This window comes from Haliotis asinina, chromosome 9, assembly GCF_037392515.1.
Source record: "Haliotis asinina isolate JCU_RB_2024 chromosome 9, JCU_Hal_asi_v2, whole genome shotgun sequence".
Lineage (NCBI taxonomy): Eukaryota > Metazoa > Mollusca > Gastropoda > Lepetellida > Haliotidae > Haliotis > Haliotis asinina.
The window spans coordinates 48,703,018-48,712,461 of NC_090288.1; positions in this window are offsets into that span (position 1 = coordinate 48,703,018).

Consider the following 9,444-nt stretch of genomic DNA (forward strand, 5'->3'; position numbering starts at 1 on the left):
TTAGGGGTCTTTTGTCTCAGTCGTGACATGATTGTTCCCTTTCATCGCTGACAAGGTTCTTCAAAATTTCATTAAACTGAAACCTACATATACATAGTATGAGATAGCTGTATGAAACAACGTGTTAGTTTCGTTTTTCTGCACAGGCCTAAAGACAGGGTTCAGGTTGTAAAGACATTACAATTTACCCATGCAGGATCCCCTACATCACCAGGCACAGACTCACAACGCGTCATTCTTTGTTTCTGGTGGTTATTCTGCATCCTCATCACCTCTGTATACTGCGGTAACTTTGTTGCCTACCTATCTGATACCAATGAGGTCATCCCCTTCACAGGACTGGACGACTTGCTGGAAAGTGGATATGACGTGGGTGTTAGCAGTGGTGTTTTAGCAGAAGCAATATTTAAGGTAACAAACAATAAGTAATCTTTAACCTGCTAAGCCACTTATGTATAAGTATATATTCTCTTCCGAGAATCATTCGTATGAGTTGTTAAAAAACACTCGATACATGGAATAAGCATTTGTTACATTTTATTTAATGTCAAAACGATTTCAGGATTCCAATCTGTCCCTCTGCCGACGAATATGGCAGAAAATACGAGAGCATCAACCCGAGAACATGTCACCTTCGGAAGATTTCAAGTACCACTATGACAGACTGACACAGGGTGACTATGCTCTCATAACAACCGCAGCCCGCATTAGAAGATACAGTGCCTATGGGTGTGACATTGCAGCAACAAATAATCCCTTTTTTCAGAGATTTGTATCGTTTGTGCTCCCTAAATACTCACCTCTTGCTGGACCTTTAGATCAACGGTAAGTCCTGCATTCCCTTTGTAGTTCGCATTAGTCAGAAGATCTTGATCCGTATACGAACCATTGTCTTTATAATTGAGAAAATTAATACATGTGTTGATTGTTGTGTTAAAGCAAAACCAAGAGCGTTTGATATCTACTCATCCATCTCCGTTCATTTTCAGGATTATGACCCTTGTAGAACAGGGTCTTGTTGATTACTGGAGTGATCTTGTTTTACCAGAAAAGAAGAAGTGTTCCCCTTCGACAGAGAGGATATTCAAAGTTGATCATTTGTTCTTGGTTCTTGTGGTTTCTGGAATCGGTGTAACCATAGCAACAGTCATTCTTGTTTTGGAAAAATGTGGTGTTTGCCGTCATTATTGAGAATATGCTCACAGAGCTCTGAACACTATTCCAGCTATAAAGAGGTGTAGGTGTGGACGTTAAACCTACATATGAAAATACAGTCGGAACGACCGGAGACATTTGATTAGAAATAAACTTACAATCGTTGTGTGTGTGTGTGGAGAAATAGAGAGAGAGAGGGGGGGGGGGGGGGCAGAGGCTACTGAACTGGTGGATGTACGTGCGATTTAGTATTAAAGTTTGCTATTTTAAGGAGGTTCAAATTTTAAATAACGTTTTGTATTAAATCATTATTACTACTTTAAAGTCAATACGCCTTAATTTACTATTATTTTGTTCAAGACATTCGCAAACAATTTTCGTTATAGCCCTCACATGAGCCTTATCGTTATTCAATATCAGAAGATCGTCTTGCATATAGCTGTCTATGTCACAACTGCGAATCACCATTTTTAAAAATAAATCTAGAAGCATTGTTGTCTTTGTCAATATTTGTGGGAAAGAGGGGATACTGGTGATGAAAGCGTCCTATTTTCTCCTGCCCTTCTGGAATAGTGCCAAAAGGCAAAGGACTTTGCAAAGGCATTCGATACTGATTCCCATGCTAGACTAATCAGGATAATAGAAGGATACGGTATGTGGGGAAACCTGTTGAAATAGAAGGATACGGTACATGGGGAAACCTGTTGAAATAGAAGGATACGGTACATGGGGAAACCTGTTGAAATAGAAGGATACGGTACATGGGGAAACCTGTTGAAATAGAAGGATACGGTATATGGGGAAACCTGTTGAAATAGAAGGATACGGTACATGGGGAAACCTGTTGAAATAGAAGGATACGGTATATGGGGAAACCTGTTGAAATAGAAGGATACGGTACATGGGGAAACCTGTTGAAATAGAAGGATACGGTACATGGGGAAACCTGTTGAAATAGAAGGATACGGTATATGGGGAAACCTGTTGAAATAGAAGGATACGGTACATGGGGAAACCTGTTGAAATAGAAGGATACGGTATATGGGGAAACCTGATGAAATAGAAGGATACGGTATATGGGGAAACCTGATGAAATAGAAGGATACGGTACATGGGGAAACCTGTTGAAATAGAAGGATACGGTATATGGGGAAACCTGTTGAAATAGAAGGATACGGTACATGGGGAAACCTGTTGAAATAGAAGGATACGGTATATGGGGAAACCTGTTGAAATAGAAGGATACGGTATATGGGGAAACCTGTTGAAATAGAAGGATACGGTATATGGGGAAACCTGTTGAAATAGAAGGATACGGTACATGGGGAAACCTGTTGAAATGGACAGCTTCCTTCCTGGACACGAGACGTCAGTATGCTTAAGTAAACGGAGAAACCTCATCTTGGACCGCAGTCAGAATTTACAATGTGTCATCACCACAGGGAAGTACAATTTTACAAGAGGACTTAGTCTATTCAACTGGTAACCTGACTGCCATCTACGCTTTAACGCAGGCAAATGCAAATCACTTCACAAGGATGTCTACTTCTTCTTTATTGCTTTCCCTTCGTCAGGTGGAAGGGCAAGGAATAGCCCAGAAACGTCGTGAAAACAATGAAAGAAGAAGTTGATATCCATAACACTTTGTCGTATATTAGAATACCGAATTCTAAATGCCTCTTAAGAGAGAAAGAAATCGCAGGCATCTACACTCCATGTCAAGTTCGGACTGCGACATTGATCTAAAAGCCACAGAACTGGAGAATGATTTCGCTCTTAACATGGACCCTGAACTGAAATTCTCAAAGCACGTTGAAATCCAAGTAAACAAGGCAAACAGAATTCTAGGACTGATAAGGAGATCCTACGATTACTTTGAAGAGTCTTCACTACATACACTGTATACATCTCTTGTACATCCGCATCTTGAATATGCAAATTCAGCATGGTCCCCTAGACTGAAAAAGACAATGATCTAATAGAGAGTGTACAAAGAAGAGAGACGAGAATGCTGCCACATCTAAGAGACCTAACCTACGAGGAAATACTGGCAAACCCTTCTGAGCCTGAAATACAGAAGGCTAAGAACTGACATGATGGAAGTGTACAGATACACCGGAGTCGACAGCCTATTCCAAAGGAAGAAGTCAGCAAGAGGGCAGAGCTACAGAATAGAATTGAAGTAATGCAAACCATCCACGAGGCTTAATTTCTTCACCTTTCACTCACCAAGGATTTGCAATAGTCTGCCGGAGGCAGTAGCAGAAGCAATTAACTGCTTCAAGGGAAGGCTGGACATGCACTGGAAGAGCTACGGTGACAAACTGGACTTGGCACCTATTACCACAACAGTCCTTACCCTCTACAACGCTAGTAACATCGAGGATGAGATGCGTGCATGCATGCATGCATGTATGTATGTATGTATGTATGTAAGGATGGATGGATGGATGGATGGATGGATGGAAGTACGTAAGTATGTATGTACTAATTACTATCTGTTGTGAAACAAATATTTTGTCATGAAGCCTCACGGGCAATGAGAGATCGGATGCACTGTTCTAACTCTATAATGTTTAGGTTTAATATTTATATCGATCTCGATTTGAAGAAATCCAGACTGGGTGACTTGGCGGTGGTGGTACAGCAATGTCAATGTGATGACCTTCTGAGATCATCTGATTGCAGAGAAATGTCAACAGATCACCATCTCAACGTGTACGCTAGACATAGCTGAAACATGAAAGATTCTGCTTCTGCGGCAAAGTTCGTGAAAATGTACATTGCTTCCAATTAGAATGTTAACTGTATAAGATTCCAAGAGAGACATTAATGTTAAATTTGAAAATCATTATGAATCATGACACTCATTGCCATTAATGTGTCTAAAAACTCCGGTAAAACCCTTCAACGGAATAAAACTGTTTTCACATGTATACAAACATTTGTCAATAGAAACGTTTTGAGTAATCACACAACTTGTGTCCTATTCTCTCGTCTTTCTTTAACACTTGTAAGCTTTCTCACAAAACCTGCCTAAAATGTATAATATTGAAAATGCATGAGAATATCAGGGGCTGGGTATTATATTAAGTTAAATAACTTGTCCCCAATCTCTTTCGTATTTGTGTATGAAATCTGTTTAAATCATTCACTCTAGTTCTGGCAAGGACAACTTACCTACACAACTACTGTAACGAAACTGTTATCAAAGTGACCCTTACCACACGACGTGCCAAAGACGGAATGAGCGTTTTGCTGCCAGATCAGTGGATCCGTAATGATGTGGGATGAGATCATCAGGGCGGCCGGAACGCTGCTACGTGTTAAACACGGACATGTCACTATGGAGTACTGGAGTACTGACGTACTGTAACAGCATCATCAAGGAAGCACACGTAGGCTTTGTTCTTTTTAACATTATTTCAGCATGACAAGACCAGAGCACACTGCGTTCATATTGCCACTGTGTCCTAAACAGGAGAGCCTCAAGTCACCTCGGTACTATTGCAGCCACATCGTGACTATATCAAGTTATATATTTATAACAGTTATAGGTACATTGGACAAATCTCAACAAACAACTAGTTTATCACATATAAATTTTAAAACTAGTAATTAAAGTTAAAGCATTTTAAGTATACATGACTACATAATATAAATACAGACTACAGATCGTCAAGAACTGAAGGAAGATCACCATACTAGCATCAGTGTGGACTTGCAGAATTATGGCCACTTGCATGGACCCTGACTGAATTTATATCAACCCTTCAGCTGTGGGCGATTATGGTCAAAGTTTGCCAACACTAAAATGACAAAAATACTACATTTCCAAAAAAACTGGTAGAATTAAATTTTCGTTGAATGTTTCGGAACTTACGTACCTTAACAGGACAATAATGCTATTATGTTTTAACCTCCTTTGAGGATACAATCACTAACAATCTATTCTAAACTACCAGTCATTAAAACATATATATCAACATATCGTATTACTCAAAATGCATTGAATATCCACTGGTTTTAATTTTATATATTCATATAGGATGTTATGTTATAAGCGTGCGTATCGTTACTCACGACGTCATATGATCATGTGAAGCTGCGACCCTTGTCGGATATAGCCTATGCAAATATGTAGGTTTTTGAATGAGCTGATAGTAGCTCAGTAAAGACATATATAGGCTTATTTGAAAAACAGCATTAGTTTTTATATGAACAACAGCCCAACTCCTATCAGTTACCGAAGAAAATATACTTCATATATGTATCATATATGTATCATATATGTATCATATATGTATCATATCCGATACAAAAATGTCAGTGCCATCTACATAGATGACAGAATGTGTCAAATAGATGGACGTATCATCATACGTCGAATTATCACACGTGTGGTCTGACTATCTAAATGAGATCATTTTGGTTATTTGAAACAGGAGTTGTGTAACCAGTTGAAAGTTATGTAACGAATGTTGTGTAACTCAGTCTATTCAACAATAGTGACGCCATAATGCCGAACAACAGTTGATCTAGTGTAAGTGGCCTTTCCATTGCCACTTCTATATCTTAATTTCACATTATACCTCCATTCAAAGAGTTTTTCACAAAATATGTCATTGAACAAACAAAAATAGGTTTGTGAATAATTATACAACTTCGATGTCCTAGGTATTAGTGTTATTATTTAATTGAATATTTAATATTGTTTATTTACATCTCCCCTTTCGTTTACATCCAGAGACGTCTGCTTGATTAATTTTGTCATCATGGGTTACGGTCTCATTGGTAAATGACGTCTGTTGATGGAAAGGATAGGGGAAGATTGGTATCAACACTTCAGCCTTTAGCGACCTACAGACTCTACAATATGAAACTGGTTTCAGGAGACATTAGGCAAGTACGTCGATTTAGATGTATGAAAATAGCTGAGTAAACCAACGTCGCCAACATCAAAGCTATCAATTTCGCAGGTTGATCTGAAAAGCATTGATGAATGATGACTTTTTCGAAGAGCCATACACTCAACAGTATAAAATTATCGACGCCCACTGGAATATGAAAAGTGTAAAAAGAACCCCCCTCCCCCCCCCCCCAAAAAAAAAAACAACAACAAAAAACAAAAAAAAAAACAAGAAAGAAAACAAAATGCGACGTGAAGAGCAGGAAGGATTTACGTTCTATTGACGTTCATCGCTAAACATGAACTTTGTGACATTTCATGCTCTTTCGTCACTGGTGTAACTAAAACTGATGGCACAAACTACGAGCCCTCATCTTTGAAATCAACGATTTCAAGCTTTGCCAGACACCTGAAATCAAGGAACTAGGGTGCATCTCTGTTCTGTGACGCTGCATTTTCTACGCTATCTGATGTTGTGAAAAACAGAAGGTTCTCAAGAGTGAGAGAAAAGCTAACTTACCTGAGCGTTCAGAAGCCCTGGCTGATGAAGATATGGACAAACTTTGACAAACCGTACTACCTGGAGAGAGCAATCCTGAACCTATTTTGAATTCACTTTGAAAGTTCAATACTACCCTTTTCTGAATGGATCCGTGGAAGTCCGGAGTAGAATAGGCCTTCAGCAACCCATGCTTGCCATAAAAGGCGAACCGAATTTCTTGAATTTCAGAAAAGACAACCCCAAACGTTAACGTGCCAGGACGACAGTTAAGATGGTGCTGGGAACGAAAGCCCCAAAGCTTGAGCTACTGGTGATGAACATTGTCCGGTTGCACTGTTCAGGCGATATAGCAAACTCTGACCAACTAGATATTCACTCCCTTACTCGCCGTTCTATCTCGCCACCTCCCATTCACTCTCTAGTCTCCCATCCACTGCTGTTATCTCCGCCCCTGTCTATGGGGGATACTGTCAATATACTCTCTAGTCTCCCATCCACTGCTGTTATCTCCGCCCCTGTCTATGGGGGATACTGTCAATATACTCTCTAGTCTCCCATCCACTGCTGTTATCTCCGCCCCTGTCTATGGGGGATACTGTCAATATACTCTCTAGTCTCCCATCCACTGCTGTTATCTCCGCCCCTGTCTATGGGGGATACTGTCAATATACTCTCTAGTCTCCCATCCACTGCTGTTATCTCCGCCCCTGTCTATGGGGGATACTGTCAATATACTCTCTAGTCTCCCATCCACTGCTGTTATCTCCGCCCCTGTCTATGGGGGATACTGTCAATATACTCTCTAGTCTCCCATCCACTGCTGTTATCTCCGCCCCTGTCTATGGGGGATACTGTCAATATACTCTCTAGTCTCCCATCCACTGCTGTTATCTCCGCCCCTGTCTATGGGGGATACTGTCAATATACTCTCTAGTCTCCCATCCACTGCTGTTATCTCCGCCCCTGTCTATGGGGGATACTGTCAATATACTCTCTAGTCTCCCATCCACTGCTGTTATCTCCGCCCCTGTCTATGGGGGATACTGTCAATATACTCTCTAGTCTCCCATCCACTGCTGTTATCTCCGCCCCTGTCTATGGGGGATACTGTCAATATACTCTCTAGTCTCCCATCCACTGCTGTTATCTCCGCCCCTGTCTATGGGGGATACTGTCAATATACTCTCTAGTCTCCCATCCACTGCTGTTATCTCCGCCCCTGTCTATGGGGGATACTGTCAATATACTCTCTAGTCTCCCATCCACTGCTGTTATCTCCGCCCCTGTCTATGGGGGATACTGTCAATATACTCTCTAGTCTCCCATCCACTGCTGTTATCTCCGCCCCTGTCTATGGGGGATACTGTCAATATACTCTCTAGTCTCCCATCCACTGCTGTTATCTCCGCCCCTATCTATGGGGGATACTGTCAATATACTCTCTAGTCTCCCATCCACTGCTGTTATCTCCGCCCCTGTCTATGGGGGATACTGTCAATATACTCTCTAGTCTCCCATCCACTGCTGTTATCTCCGCCCCTATCTATGGGGGATACTGTCAGTGTAAACTTCTTCTTTGGCTTTCTTCTTAAATCACAGTTGACTTAAGTCGGTGATGTTTTGTTCACAGCGAGTCGTCGTTGTTTATTCTTGTTTAACTGACGGAATTCAGGGTTCAGTGAGAAATGTAAACACAGGAATCTATCATGTACACAAATCTCTTTGAAAATTGAAATTCAAATTACATTTATTGTGGAATGTTTCACATCTAGACCTATCTTTTATGCATGTTCATGAGACAAGCTAAGAATTCACATCGAATCGTCGTTCTGTGCACTAAACAAGAAATTGTCCATAAAGTTGCATGTTTCACTGTCGATGGAACATCAAGGCAAATAGCAATCATCTTTTATTTGTTGTTCAACGAGACAACGTAATTTTCAAGTGGCGACAGTCTGTAAATAATCAGTTCTGGAACAGACAATCCACTGACAGACATTATGCTACTGGGATTTGATGACATGCACCATCGAAGCCAGCGAGCCTGATTAAAATGACTTTTTTTTATTTTCGACATAAATATCAAGGCAATTAATACACGTCTTTTGTTTGTGGTTCAACGTTGCACTCAGCAATCTTCTAGTTAATCTTTCGTCCGTCTATAGATAATCAAATCTGGAAGAGATAATCCAGCAACAGACATCACGATACTGGAATACAATGTTATGCCTCATCAGAGCCATTCCAGATTCCGTTAGCAATTAAGGCCGGGCGGGACAACTTAAGAATGGCCAGCGAGTCCTAACTTGACACACAGGAGGGAGCAAGCTACAAAGACATATTTTATATCATTGGAAAGATCTCGAGGAGATAAACACGAAAAGTTCATGTGCCAGTGTGCCAGAATTTTTTTCTACAGAAATTTCTGGCAGAAATGTTTGGCAGAATTTTTTTTCACTACCAAAATTATCTTAATTGAATAAAATTACAGACTATCTTTGGATACCTTATTATGGACTTTCTTTAGATGATGTCTTCTTGATAGTACAGTCAGAGTCACAAAACTATCTCGACAAATACCATTCTGTGTAAATGCATTTAAAAGGCTAAATATTTGGAAGAGTGTCTATTAGACCGTCCTTTCGCCTGTATCAGAGCATTTATGACACATGAATTTATGATCTGAATTGTTGGGCTTGCGGTATTTTTGCATCAGAAGACGAATATCTGATTCATCAGCAGGAAACTGAAAATAGACAGTATGTACACTTCTGTGGGTATAAAGTATCCTCATGATGTTTTGGATGTATTTGTAAACTTATGATAATAAAGGATGATGATGATGCTAATACCTTCAAGACCGGTACGAGGAATTTGA